Genomic DNA, 14,957 nt, shown 5'->3' with positions numbered 1-14,957 from the left:
CCTGGAGAGGAGGACTGGGGATGTGGTAGGCAGTTAGCCATGAGCGGGCAGCCCTAAGAGAAAAGCAAAAGGCTCACCTAGCCATCTTCCTTCCTCAGGGCCTGAGGGAAGCGCACAGGGATGACTCCTAGATTTTTCTTTTATCAGAAAGACCCAAGCAAGCGTTTTGGTCAACGCCCTAATTCCCATCAGGGTGATGGACTGATTGGGCAGTCTAATTGGGGCAGCCTGGCTCGCATTAGGCGTGCGCAATTAGGTGATCAAGTTCCTCATTCTTTACCTGTGAGGCAGGTGCACAGGTGCCAGAAAAAAGTGTGGATTCAAATTCAAAGGAAGGACATAGGCAGCTTAGGGCCTCCCACTAATGAATATTCATGACCTCTAGTAATAAAATGTCGGCTGACCAGTGCCCAGTGCAGTTGTCACCTGGCGATCTGCCGCCCAAGAACCTTTTGGGTGTACTTCCTTTCTTTCCTTTCCTTTCTTCCCTATTAAATCGTTTCTACCTACTTCATTTGTGGTTGTGGTTGCATTTTGCTCCTAGGGGCAGATTTTAGTGATCTGGACCCAAAGAACCAAGGACATTCTCCCATCAGCTAACGGGAGAGGGGCGGGATTGTGGTTGCTGAGGAGGCTGGGTGGGAGGAGGCCAGGAAATGGACAGGCTCACAGAGGCCACTGCCTGCCCTGCCATCTCTGCTCAGGCACCAGGATGGGGGCACAGGGAGGGGAGGCCACTCTGAACCCCGCAAAGTCGATGAGCAGGGGTGCTGCTGGGTGAGGAGCTGCGACCGTCAGTGCTGAACGCCGCACGAGAAGGACACAGACTGGCCCCCACCAAGCCGGCCCAGTGCTGTTACTGACCGCTCTGTCCCCAGATGCCCTGTGGGATAGGCACTAGGTCACCCCATCTACAGGCCAGGAGAGCTCCGAGACCTGAGGCAGGGCTGTTCCTGACCTAGCTCAGGGTGTCCCCACAACTGTCACATGCCTCATCTTACATTCCAGGGAGCTGCAGCCAAGAAGCCAGGGTGCCTGATGGGGGGGCTCCACCCTGCTTCCCAGCCTGGCACGGCCGAGCGCTCTCGAGTGTCCCTACTCTTACGGGCAGGGGTGGGGCACTCCCGTGCATTGGAAGACGATGGAGAGGCTCCCGTCTCCTGCCTGGAACAGGAGGTTCTCACATGAAGGCATTTCTGTCTTCCCTCCATGATACACGGTGCTCCCTCCCCTAGACAAAGCCTGTACGGGACACAGGGGCCCTGTCTCCAGTAGGGGCATGAGAGCTGGTGGCATCCCAGCCACACGGGGCTGGGCGGGCCAGCTGGAAAAGCCCTCTGTCCTCCCCAGGCACAAGCAGCAGTCCAGGCAGGTGGCAGACTGCTGCCTGCCAGGGTTCTCTGCCTCCACCACCTCCAAGTGCAGCTCTTGTCATCTCAAATGCCCCCCGTCTCCCCAGTCACCCAGATTCTCCAGCTAATGGAGAAAGGTTGTCCTTGGATTCAGACTTGAAGGAGTCATGGCTCCCTCAGAGCCAGCCTTAAAGGGCAACAGAGAGCTGCAGAATAAGCGCTCAGGGCACGTTGCACACCCTGGCAGACCACGCGCTGCACACTGCACACGCTCACCGTTACGGTGGTAAAAGGGGCCCGGGTGCAGGGAGCTCCGCGCGTCCTACAACATCCTTCCCTGGCTCTGCTGTCCCCTGCCCCAGCAGTAGGGCATTTCCTTCTTTCTGGGGCACGCGCTGTCTCTGCAGTGGGCTTCCCAGCTCCCCCGGGGAATCGTGGGAGGTTCTGCTGGCCACCCCCCAACACACTGGTCTTGCTTAAAGCACTTGGTTCTGTCTCCTCCTTCACTCTCAGCTGGACTGTGAACTTGAGGCAAGGACACCCCTCGTTCACTCAGCCCAAGTGCGCCAGCACTTGGGGCACGTGCCTGTGAGCCTCACCCACCCTTCATGTGGCCACGACCCTCAGTTTACAAACAAGGACATGGAGGCTCAGAGAGGGTCATCCATTGCCCAGGTGTGCCAGGCCTGAGTCTGGGTTTTTTCTACAGCCCAGCACTGTCTCTGCAGGGGCCAGGCCTAATGGAACACTGGAGAGCCCAGGGAAGGGGGACTGGGCAGGGCAGATGGGCCAGCACCATGCATCAGCCCCATGGTGGGGGAACCAGGGGCCTAGGGGAGCCCAAGAGGTTTGGGGCAGGGCGTGGAGCAGGACTTCGCAAACCTGTGTCCTGGCATGGGGTCAGCCAGGAGAGGGAGACGGACGGGCGTCTGTGGTGGGGAGGGCTATGGACAAGGGCTGGAGGTGTGGGCTCCTGTGGGCAGGATGGGAAGTGTGGGCTGGGAGCAGGAGTTAGGAGAGGCCACCATGCCCTGGGTAAAGGGACACAGAGGTGACACTTAGGGCCTCTAAGGGTGGGCCGCCAGTCCCCGCCTGCCACCTGGCGCATTTCGGTCAAGCCTCTGGATGCAACCACGAGGCTTGCTCACCAGATGTGCCAGCGGGAGCGCCCCAGGAGCATGTGGCACTCCCAGGAACTCAGCAGGTGGGACAGGGGACTAAAGCCAACCAGGGCGGAACCGGAGGAACGGGAGGAAACTGCACTCGGGCGTGAAAGGTCAACTGCACAGGCTGACGAGCTCCTGGCGATGGTTTTCTTCTCCTCCCAAATTGTCTTTACGAGATACTCTCAGGAGGCTGAGAGGCAGAGACCTCCCACAGAAGGTTCTGTAAAAACACGTGTGGGCAGTGGCCTGGCCTGATGTCCTGCACGCTAGGTGTCCTGGCCCAGAGAGCCTCTGCAGGAGGCAGTCAGGGTCCCTGCCAGCCCCCCCACACCTGCTCACGGCAGTGGGGCTGGCCTAACCCGCATTCCACCTGCCACAGACCAGAGAGGGCCATGGCCAGGGGGTCAGCAGCTTGGGGTGTGGTGGGGTGAGGTCCACCTCATGTGGAGGGGCAGAGGGCAGGAGTCAGTGCCCACCACAATGTAAGGACAGAGGCAAGGAGACCGGGCACACGGCAGGTACTTCACAGTGACTCAGGCAGGGGTTGGCTGTGTCTAGGCCTCAGGCAAGCCACTTTGGCCCCTGCACCCAGTGCCCTCCTGTTAGGTGGGTGTAACCTGCAGAACAGTCGGTAAGTAGTGTCATAGGCCAGGCACTCGGCCACGGGAGCCCTCGTGCAGCAAGCACTCCCTCCATACCTCTGAGAGATGGTCCTGCTGTCTCAGTTGTTTGCCTCCAGGGACAGGGAGCTCACTACCTGGAGCCTGAAGCAGAGCAGACGCTGGTCCGGCCTTCGAGAATCCACGGGCCTGTGGAAAGTCGCTGGTGCTAGCCTCATGGGGCTTGCTCAGCACCGAGAGCTGACCTCACAGGTCTGACTGCTGCTCCGCTCAGAGAGCGCTCCCAGAGAGAGGGCACTCCACGGATGGGCCCTGGAGAGGTGCCTGCAGCCCAGTCGCTGAGATCCCAGCATTCCCGTGGGGAGCTGGGGGCTTGTGCCACTATGGGGGCTCCTCCACAGCTCCCTTATCCGGCCTTCCCTCACTGCTCCCCCCAGCCCCCTCCCCACCGTGGATGACCATCCAAAGTTGTGGTTCAGGGGCTGCAGCCAGGGGCTACCTTGGGGAGGGGCTGAGCACCACCCCCTTGGCTCTCAGAGGCTGGACCCGGGCACTCCCTGCAGGACACTCAGGTCAGCACAGGATCCTTGACCCCGCTGGCTGTCCTTATGCTCAGTCAGAGGGGCTGGGCGCGCCCTGTGTCATCTGGGAGGATGGACAACGTCTGCCGTGTCAAGGACTCGGAACTGGAGCAGGAAACGTGTCCTTCCACCTAGGAATCCCACTTCTGGGAACTCGTCCCAAGGAAATGCTCCGACAGGAAAACCACACAGTGGACAGACGCATCCCTGCAGGGATCTGTCCTAACAGCAAGGGCTGCAGGGGAGCGGCAGTGTGCGAAAGAGGCCAGTGAAGGGCCAGCAGCTGGTGTAGCCGTTACATTGCAGGACTCCCACACGGCCGACTGCAGTTCAAGTCCTGGAAGTGGTAGCTTGAAAATCACTCTGGACGCATGTGAGTGCGTGTCCAAGATCCCAGGAGGCGAATGGAGGAGAAGGGATTACAGCATGGACATCTCTCCTGGAGGGTGGTTTCTCACTTTGCTTCTCACGGTCTCTGTGTGCGTGTCTCTCTCTGGTGAGCACATGGGCCCTAAGGCAAAAACTCTCAGAAAAAAAAAAAAAAGAAGAAGAAGAAGAAGAAGAAGAAGAAGAAGAAGAAGAAGAAGAAGAAAGAAAGAGGCCAGTGAGGAGGATGGGAGCGGGCTGGGGCTTGGCCATCCTGGCCACTTCCCCCCTTGGTTCCTGAACTTGGTCATCCCAGCCCGACCCCCATCCCCACTCCCGACACTGGCAAACAGGCCAACAACAGGACTCGCCCAGAGATGGTGACTGAACCTCCAGGAAGGCCACCTGGTTAGTAGGTGTGTCACGTGGTTCTCCTTGTCAGGCAGGTTGGAAAACTTCTGCTGAAATTGCAGCTTCAGCCTGTGTTTATTTAAACTGGGAGTCTCAGCTGTTGCATCTGTAAAATGGACCAGCCCTGGGGTGCGGGAGGGTGCAGGCACCGTCCTCATTACACAGCCCTCTCCCCCCGACCTCTATCTGTCCCGGGCCACGCAGGCTGCTTCGAGGAGGCCACGCCAGGAGCTGGGCCAGGACCAGCCTGGTTTCTGCAGTGTCTCGTCCTTTCTCCCATGTCCACTGCCCTGCGTGCTCCAGACTCTGCAAGGGCAGAGAGGCCCTAAGCAGATGGCCAGCCAGCCCCGGGCCAGCCAGTCCCTCCCATTCCCTTCCAACTGGGTGGCCAAGAGCCAGGGTGGTTTCTGGGGGGAAGCCAAAGTCCCGTTAGAGCCCTTAGTTGGGTCTGACGGAGGGAGCGAGGCCTAAGGAGACAGCAGGCAGGCGGTGGTCTGCATAGGGCTGAGGTCTGGGCCCAGCAGAGGTGGGCTTTCAGCACATCGGGTCCCGCACAGCGGTGCAGGGGTTGGGCACCATCACACACAGCTGGGGCTGTGTGCATGGTTCAATTCCTGGCCCAACCCAAACAGGCTGCGTGTGCCATCCCAGCTAACTTCAGGGCTGTGGGAGGTGGACCACGGCTTGGCAAAACTGTCAGAAACGCCCACCTTATCTCTCTTTCTCTTATTAAACAAATGAAAGAAGGACCAGCCGGTGCTGTGGTGGTTAAGACGGCTGGAGCTGGCATGGCTGGCTGTACGGCTGAAGTCCCGGCCTCAGTCACTTGAAAACACATTAGCATATGCGCATAACCAAAACCTGAGAAGAGAATGGAGAAAGGATTGTGGCCTGGCCATCCTCAGAGGGTGTTTCTTCACCTCTCTTGTCTCTCTCTAGTGAGCACACATGCCCTACAGCAAAGATCTTTTTAAAATTATTTATTTACATTTATTTATTTATTTTTAATTTGATCAGAGAGAGATAGAGAGAAAGGGAGAAAGCAAGCCGCCAGGTCCAGAACTCAAACTGCGGTTGCCTTTGTGGGAATCCAGTGCCTTTAACCAACGTGCCGCCTGCCAGCCCCCCTATAGCAAAATTTAAATTAAAAAAAATCAGAGGGACCAGCAGTTAGTGTAATGGCTATGTCTCTGGACTCCCATGTAGTCTACCATGGTTCAAGTCCCGGAACTGGTAGCTTAAACTCACGTCAGGCACCTGTGCGTGCATGCCTAAGATCCCAAGAGGAGAATGGGGGAGAAGGGATTGCAGTGTGGCCATCCCCCCTGGGGGGTGATTTCTTGCTTTCTGTCTCTCTGTCTCTCTCTGTCTGTCTGGGGAGGGCATGCACCCTATAGCAAAAACCTCTCAAAAACAAACAAACAAACAAACAAACAAAAGCAATCAGAAGTCACCAGGCTCCAGGCAGGGTCTCAGGGCTGGGGCTGCTATGCCTCTGGCAGCTTCGAGGGACACAGATGATCACAGCAGAGGCCAGGGAAAGCAGGCCTCGGTGAGTCCCTTCCTCATGGGGCCAGATCCCCAAGTGCTCGGGGGAGGGATGAGCTGGGTGGACCTGCCACATGCCCACCAGACAGCCCGTCCCCTGACCGCCAGCTCTTCATGGACTCACTCCCAGGGCACTGAGCATTGGCAGCCCCAGTGGGTGCCAGTCCCAACTCTTTGAAAGCTTGTGGTCCCCCTTCTCCAGGGCATTCCCCACCTGGAAAGATGCTCCTTCTGACAGACGCCAAGGACAGGCTGTGTGACTAAACAGCAGGACAGTAAGGTGTACAGTCAAGTGCAGGGGTGGCAGTGCCCTGGAGAGAGCCTCGGGGTGGGCAGGGGCGCTCCAGCTCTGGAATCCCAGTTGTGGCTGCACGTCCTTCGCCCTCGGGCTGGGTCCTCTGCCCGTCTTCACAGAGGTGCACCTGCCGTGGGAGGGCCCTGCTGCAGACCCCCCGTCCGCATCTGAGCCCAGCTTCTGAAGCAGAAGGGGGAAATAATCCTGCCCGCCTTGCAGGCTTATTAGAAGGACAGAGGAGGAAGGAGCCCAGAGAGTGCTTTGGAACCTGGAACTGACCAGGCGAGTGAGGGGCTGACCAGCGGAGACCCTGGGACAGGGAGGCCTGGGGTGTCAAGGCTCCCATCTGTAGGGTCTCAGACATCCCTGGGCCTCCTTACTTGTCTCACATGCCACAGCCTGAAGCTAGGTGTTTGCACTTCTGCCATAGGGCACATGCACTCTCTGGAGAGACACAGAGACAGAGAGAGGGGAAAGTGAGAAAGCATCCCCCAAAGGGGATGACCACGCCACAGTCCCTTCTCTTCCAGTCTCCTCTCAGGATTTTGGGCATGTATGCACATGGTAGCAGGTGTGATTTTCAAGCCTCTGGGTCTAGCCCTTGGACCATGGTCTGCCACGTGGGAGTCCAGTGCCTAAACCACCACACCACCTGCTGGATGCCCAGAGCTAGGTTTTATTACCATTTAGATAATTTATACTTACAGCATACACAAAAACATGCATGCACTTAGGTATACAAAACATTGAACACCACGCGAACCTCTGCAAGGAAATTAAAGGGTCCCCTCTCCCTCCCTCCCTCCCTCTCCCTGGAGCAATGCGTTTCCACATTTAGCTGTCTCTGGTTTGGGCCTCTGTGACTCTCAATAAGATGTTTACAGGGCGAGTTCCTGATTTTTCAATTCTAGACATTTCTATTGCCTTCCTGTCAGGACAAATGAGGCTCCAGCTCTCACAGACCCTCCTGCTCCCCCCACTCAGCCTGCCCAGAGGGCTTCATCCACTTCTTAGTTAAAGGGCTGGTCCAGGGTTTTCTATGAGGATTACATAAACGTTACGCCCTGAAGTCAGGAGGTGCCCAGTGACAGTGTCTTGTCCAGCCCTGTGGGTGCCCTGGAGTTAGTGCGTCGTGTCTAACTAGCAAGGTATTTGTGTCTCCTGCTAAGCTCACATCTGTCTAAACCCAGTTTAGGCATGTTCTGATGCCTGGTGTCTGGGTACGTAGGTCCCCTTTCTACTCTCCACCCCTGGGTTCTCCGCTCCCTTGGCAAGGACCCTCCCTCCTGGACAAGCCTCCCCTCCTGGACGCTCTTGGCTCTTAGAGCACAGGCCCCGAAAGCTTCCTGGAAGGAGCACAACAGTGAGGGTGTGTGTGTGTGTGAGTCTGTGTGAGAGTGGGTGTGAGTGTGTGTGTGTGAGTGTGTGTGTGAGAGAGTGTGTATGTGTGTGTGTATGTGTGTGTGTGCTCTATTTCTGAAAATGCTTATAGTCCAGTCTCATCCTTAGTCGATTCTTCCTGTGGGCATAGAAATCAAGCAGAAAATCCTTTTTCTTCTGATAAAAACACAAACAAATAAACCCAGCTTATCTGCTCATTTCTTCAGAAAGAGAGCAAGAGACAGAGACAGAGAAGGGAGGCTCCCTACCTTCGACCCACCTGGTCTCAGCAGCCGGACCTTGGGCACAGGCGTGCACACGTGGTGTCACAGGGCGGTCTCGGACACCAAGCCGCCTTCCCATGTGGTTCGGCAGCTAGCCACGTGGCGTGGGCTGTGCCGCAGTGGCCAGTTCCTTCCATTTTTAAGGAAACTGATGGCTTCGTGGTCTTCTAGTGTCCAGTGTCCCTAGTGAGAGGTCCGAAGTCAGGCTTGCTTTCCTTTTTTCTGTTTTATTAATTTTTTTTAAGAGAGATTTTTGCTATAGGGTGCATGTGCTTGCCGGAGAGACAAAGAGAGACAGGAAATGAGAAATCACCCCCCGGGGGATGCCCATGCCACAATCTCTTCTCCTTCATTCTTCTCTTGGCATTTTTGACATACACGCACACATATCCAGCATGAGTTCAAGTCACCGGGTCCAGGACTTGAACTGTGGTCGACTACATGGGAGCCCAGTGACAGAACCATTATGCCATCTGCTAGTCCTACCTTTTTTCTGTTTTTAAATTTAAAACCATGTGCACAGAATTTCAAAGATAAAATTACATTTATTTATTTATTTTAAATGTATTCATTCATTTATTTTAATCTGACCACACAGAGAGAGAGAGAGAGAGAGAGAGACAGAGACAGAGAGAAAGAGACAGAGAAAATAAGCTGTGAAGTCCGAGACTTGAACCATGATCAGCCATGTGGGAATGTCCAGCGCCTTAACCACCACACCACCTGCTGGTCCCCATTTTTTTTTTAAGAGAGATTTTTGTCTTCGGATGCAGGTACTCACTGGAGAGACAAAGAGACAGAAAGCGAGAACTCACCCTCCGGGGGGATGGCCACGCCACAATCCCTTCTCCCCTTGGGATCTTGGGCCTGCATGCACATGTGCTCAGCGTGTTTTAACCCACCAGGTCTGGGACTTGAACTGCAGTCGGGTACATGGGAGTCCAGCAATGTAACCATTATGCCATCTGCTGATCCACCAAAGATAAAATGATTGAAAAGTCCACTGCTTTGTCTGCCCCCACCGGATTCCTTCTTCCAGAGATATCCACTTCCCATTCTTCTGCATTTACTGCCATATGAGAGAACAATACACTTTGTTCTTTACAGACGCGCGGCTCTCCCACTTCCCCGTTGCCTACCCCCCTTTCTCTTAGGGATGAGGATGTCCGGTCCACTGTCCTCCACCCTCCCAGTGTGGCGCGATGGCAGCTTCTGGCTAAGTCGATAACGCATGCTACAGTACGTAAGCTTTACGGCCCACTGAGCTGTGATGCAGCCCATGCCTGGCTTCCTTCCTTGTGCTGCAGGTCTCTCTAGGGGTCGGGGAACGGTTTCATTTCCAGCCCAACCTCACCTGGACCAGGTCGGGACAAGGCCTGGGATGCGGGAGGAATTGCTGTCACTGCTGTTGTCCAAAACAGGAGGGGTCTAGGAGGGCTGGGCCTGCAGCCAGCTGAAGCCATGTTAACAATTAAGGCTTTTGCGGCTCTTGGCTCTCGTTCCAGGCTCTCTGTGTGAGACCGTCAAACACTGGAGGAGACTGAGCTCTGATCCCTGCAAGGGGCAGGGTGGGCTGGGTGGGGATCTGGGCAGGACCTGTGGCCTGGGTGCAGGGCTGGGCAGGTGTGGCCTGGGGTTGCTGATACAGACTTGTGTCAGCAGACACCCTTTCCACCACCTGGAACTCCAACCTCAGGGAGCGCGCAGTCAGGGGGCAGAAGAAAACTTACCAGGGACGAGGCCTCACCCTTCCAGCACGGTGGTGCAGATGGACTCAGAGATGCACAGCCCAGCTCAAAGACCACATGTCCAGGGCCTGGACTGTATACCCAAAGTAGACCCACAATGATCTCGCAAGCTGCATAAATCATGTTATACTGTATTCACACACGTGAGAAAGCACCAGTGAAATCAGTACCAACATTCCAATATATCACAAGTGGGCAAGCCCCTAAACATTGCCTGGCACACTGGTTAGTGCGTGAATAAGGTCACATTCCCCCAGACCTCCACTGCTGCCCTCCAGGAGACCAGCGTCCAGACAGACGGGTGCTCCTAACCACGGTGCAGTTTCCCCATCTGTAAAGCTGAAGGCCAGCCCGTGGCCTGGTGGTTAAGGTGGCTGGATCCCACAAAGCCATTAGAATGCTGGAGTTGGTGGCCTGAGAAACATGCCAGGCAGGCATGTGTGTGCATGCCCAAAATCCTGAGAGGGAAATGGAGGAGAAGGGATTGAGGCGTGGCTATGCTGGGGGTGATTTCTCTTTCCTTCTCTATCTTTCTCGCAAGAGCACCCCCTGAAAAAAAAGAAACACACACACACACACACACGTATGTATTTTAGGCATGCATGCGTTTTGCTCACTCACCTTGGTGCCACTCACCACGATGCATGTCATTGCACAGTTACCATGCAGTCGGTACACATGCTCCACAAACCCATGAGTGACGGTGATCCTGGTCAAGGCATTTCCTTTTGGGGCTCAATTTTCTCATCTCCAAAATGAGGCCCTTGGGTGCAGTTGTGCACTGAAGGGTTGCTCATTCACTCAGCAGGTAGCAAACAGCCCAAGCACAGGGTCTCAGTTCAGGACCCCAGCCACAGAGGAGAATGAGACGGTCGCCTCCCTTCACAGTAGGGACAGGGGACTCTGTTTGCTTACTCCCAGATACTGCGTTTCAGAAGATTTTTAACTACCCAGGGCAAGCATACTGGCTCCCAGGCCCAGCTGGCTCTCTTAAAAACCTGTGTGTGGGACCAGCAGTTAGTGTAATGGCTATGTCGCTGGACTCCCACGTAGTCGACTGAGGTTCGCGTCCCGAACCCGGTGTCTTAAACTCACGCCAGGCGCATGTGCGTGCATGCCCAAGATCCCGAGAGGAGAATGGAGGAGAAGGGATTGCGGCGTGGCCATCCCCCCGGGGGGGTGATTTCTTGCTTTCTATCTCTCTGTCTCTCTCTGACGAGTACACGCGCCCTATAGCGAAAACCTCTAAAAATAAAATAACCTGTGTGTGACTCTGAATGGACACATATACCCTTGAGAGATTCTGGGGGCAAAAACTAGGGGTGGTGGGTGTTTTTATTTATTTATTTTTTTGAGAGTTTTTTGCTATAGGGTGCGTGCGCTTGCCAGAAAGACAGGCAGAGACAGAAAGTGAGAAATCACCCCCCACGGGGGATGGCCACGCCACAATCCCTTCTCCTCCTTTTTCCTCTTGGGCATGCACGCACAGGCGCCTGGCATGAGTTTAAGCCACCAAGTCCGGGACTTGAACCCTGCTCGACTAAATGGGAGTCCAATGACATAGCCATTATGCTACCTGTTGGTCCCGGTGGGTGCATCTTTACTTTTATTTTTATTTATTTTTATTTTTTAGTGTGTGTGTGTGTGTGTGTGTGTGTATGGGTGCTAGAGGGAGCATGTGCTAGCCAGAGAAAGACAGAGACAGACAGAGGGTGCAGGAGAGAGCATACCCAGGGGCATGGTCACCTACAGTCCCCTCTCCTCCATTTCTCCCTCCTTTTGAGATTCAAGCATGGGCCTCGCATACTTTTTTTAAAATTAAAAAAAAAATTTTTTTTTTGAGGTTTTTGCTATAGGGTACATGCATTCACCAGAAAGTTGACTGCGGTTCGAGTCCCAGATCTGGTGGCTTAAACTCACGCCAGGTGCATGTGTGTGTGTGCTCAAGATCTCGAGAGGAGAATGGAGGAGAAGGGATTGCAGGTTGGCCATCTTCCCTGGGGGCTGACTTTTCACTTTCTGTCTCTTTCTCTGCCTTTTGGTGAGTGTGCATACCCTATAGCAAAAACTTCTCAGAAGAAAAGAAAAAAAAAATCCTTATTTATTTTTTATTTATTTATTTTTTAATTGCTAGTGAAGGGACCAGCAGATGGTATCATGGTTACATCATTGGACTCCCACATAGTCAACAGCGGTTTGAGTCCTAGACTCGGAGGTTTAAAATTCATGCCAGGTGTGGAGGCCAGCAGGTGGCATGGCGGTTAAGGTGCTGAACACTCCCACATGGCTGACCAAGGTTTGAGTACTGGACCTCGTGGCTTGCTTTCTCACTTTCCCTCTCTGTGTGTGTCTCTCTCTGGTCAAATTAAAATAAATGAATGAATAAATAACATTAAAATAAATGACTTTTTTAAAAAATAAAATAAAATTCATATCAGGCTATGTGCGTACGTGCCCAAGATCTCAAGAGGAGAATGGAGGAGAAAGGATTATGGCATGGCTATCCCCCCTGGGGGGTGATTTCTCACCTTCTGTCTCTCTAGCTCTCTCCATCTCTGGAGAGTGTACATGCTCCGTAGCAAAACAAACAAACAAAAAACTCTCTCTAAAAAAAATTGTCAATAGTACATGAACTTGTCTGAGGGAGACAGAAAGAGAAGGGAAAGTTAAAAAGCATCACCTTTCCCCACGTGGCATGATCACATGGGAATTCTTTCTCTTCCATTTCTCCCTCCTTTCAGGATTTTGGGCATCTGGGCATGCACGCACACATGCCCAGCATGTTTTCCAATCCACGGTTCATGACTTGAACCATGGAGCTGGCTATATGGAATTCGGCTGCCTTAACTGCCAGGCCATGGGCTGGTCCATCTTTATTTTACTGCGCTTATTTTAAAAAGCTTGTTGTAGGGTATGTGTGAGTCTACAACAACTTTTTAAAGTATATGCAATAGAAAGAGACAGAGACAAAGAGAGAGAGAAAGTGAGAAATTACTCCCAGGGGATGACCGTACCACAGTCATCCTCCATTCTCTTGAGCCGACAGGTCCAGGACTTGAACTGCACAGTCAGCCATGTGAGATCCAGCCACCTTAACCTCCATGCCATTGGCTGGCCCATGGTCCCATTTTTAGCTTTAAAGAGACTCACAGCTGCTTCTGCTGGACATCTGGGGAAATTGTTCCGTTAGAGCTTCATTGCTGGTCTAGCCGCTTACCTATCTTTGCTCTGCAGGAGGATGTTAGCAAAGCTTTTGAGGGTCTTGGCCAAGGACGCTCTGCCATCTAGATGGAAGCTTCCTTTTTTGCCTCGGAAAGTTCAGCCAAAACTGCCAGCCAGCCCTGGGGGGTCAGGGGACAGACTGAGAGCTCTGATACCGCCTAGGGCAGGAAGCAGGTTCCCACCAAGTGCAGGACTGTCTCTGTGACCCCTCACTCTTCCATCTCCCAGAGTAGTTGGAGACAGACCTGTAGCCTCCCCAGGCCCAAGACGGACCCCCCTTCCTCTCTAAACTCAGACTCCACTGGGGCAGCAGAACACATGCTCCAGCAGCGGGGTGTCCTCTGTCTGGAGTTTAATTCTAGAAGCTGTGCCTCTTGGGCTCACCATCTCCCCACCACACTCTCCTGCCTATCTATCTGGAGAAAGGGGTGGATTGAACTGGGCCCTCTCTGTGCTATGTCCTCCCCCATCCCTTCTTCACACAGGGGCCAGAGCATACTGGGCTAAGTGGCCTCCCTGTGAAACCTCCCACTGCTTTCCTAGCCCCTGACCTCTGACCTCATTGTGCACCCCAGCCCCACTGACGGGCTACCTTTGCACTAGCTGCTTCCCCCCATGCCCTCCCCTTGTCTCTGTCCTTGCTCCAGTCTCAGCTTAGAGGCGCCTCCAGAGACCCTCCGTGACCGCTGGCTCTCGGTGACCTGACCGCAGCAGGTTGACTTAATTCCCAGCGGGCACTTAGGACAGTTATCTAGTTTGTTTATCACCTCCCCTGGCCCCTCCTCCCAGAATGCCAAGTGCCCCCGGAGGGCCGTGCCTCTTTTGTCTAATCCGCGACAGAAACCCCAGGGGCGCTGGCGGTGGCGGGTGGGGGTGGCACAGGCCTGCGGCAGGTGGGCACAGGGTGTGCAGTTGCGGAAGGAGCAGTTGAGCATCGGAGCTCGCTCCAGGCGGTGGTGGTTCACTGTCGCAGACGCGGGGTTTATCTCCTTGTGGGTTTTGGGGGAGGGACGCCTCGCTGGACCCAGCTCGCCGCAGACGCGCAGTAAATGCTCTTTGGGAGCCCGAAGATAACGAGGCAGACTTACAGGCTGTGGAAAGACTGGTGCCCCACGAGGCCGCCGGTCGCAGGAGGGTTCTGCGGCCGGCTGGGCGGCCCCGGCCCCCCGCATTAATGCCCCAGTGGGAGACCTACCCCCCTGCTCCCAGTGGTTTCCACCTGCGAATCTCAGATTCTCCCCCGAGCCCCAGGGCCCTAGTAGCCGAGTAGGCGAGGAACCGAGCTCTGGGCGCCGCTCGGAGCAAGGGGCACGTCCCCAGCGTCCTCGCCCCGTCCGGGCTGGGAAAAAGGGTAGGGATCGTGTTCTGGGACGGCTGGCAAGGGCCTCGCCCTCTAGGGCGCAGAAACCGGAGCTATAGCCCTGGAATGGAAACGCGGCCCCACTGCGCGCTCCGGCACGGTCCAGGGGTGGAGACCGGGGCGAAGAAGCTCAGGGACAGGGAAAGGGACAAAGAGCGGCCCTCCCGCAGGGGACACCGAACCCCATGTCAGAGTCCTATTGTTCGTCGTATCGCAGACTAAACTGGACTCTGGTGCCCCCGGGAGGGCGAAGGGGACCTGTCACCCACGTCGTCGGTATTTGTTTATTTGAGGTGAGGGAGGGAGGGCTGGGGACGCAGGCCCGGGAGGGGCTCGGCTCGCGTTTCCGCGCGTCGCCTTTAAGGGAAGCCCTGCCCTACCTTTCCCACCGTGCCCTCCTCCCCGTAGCCGTACCTGCATTTTAAAAGCGCCCTGTAGCCCTGGGATTGGCCAAGGCCGCGTCCTGCGGGCGCAGAAACTTGAACCGACGGGAGGGGGGTTGGGAGCCCAGTGACTGGATTGTACCATCTCCGCGGCTTCCCCTGCGTGCGCCCCGCCCCTCCCACACACCCCCGGAGAGGCCCAATCGGACAGACGCGAGGGCGGGACCGCGGCTGAACGGGC

At 55.3% G+C, this 14,957-nt stretch overlaps 1 long non-coding RNA gene across 1 annotated transcript; it reads right to left on the bottom strand.

Annotated features, from left to right (window-relative positions):
* Window positions 1–8,916: 8,916 nt before the first annotated feature.
* Window positions 8,917–14,898, bottom strand: LOC102482593 (uncharacterized). Its single transcript, XR_001371253.2, has 4 exons — window positions 14,748–14,898; window positions 12,969–14,075; window positions 9,358–9,557; window positions 8,917–9,072 (listed from the first exon to the last, which is right to left on the bottom strand). It is a non-coding gene; the product is annotated as an uncharacterized LOC102482593 (long non-coding RNA).
* Window positions 14,899–14,957: the final 59 nt, after the last annotated feature.

Source organism: Tupaia chinensis, unplaced genomic scaffold, assembly GCF_000334495.1.
Source record: "Tupaia chinensis unplaced genomic scaffold, TupChi_1.0 Scaffold000671_1, whole genome shotgun sequence".
In the NCBI taxonomy this organism is placed as follows: Eukaryota; Metazoa; Chordata; class Mammalia; order Scandentia; family Tupaiidae; genus Tupaia; species Tupaia belangeri.
The sequence above is the reverse complement of the archived record's forward strand: the minus strand, read 5'-3'. Positions and strand labels throughout refer to the sequence as shown.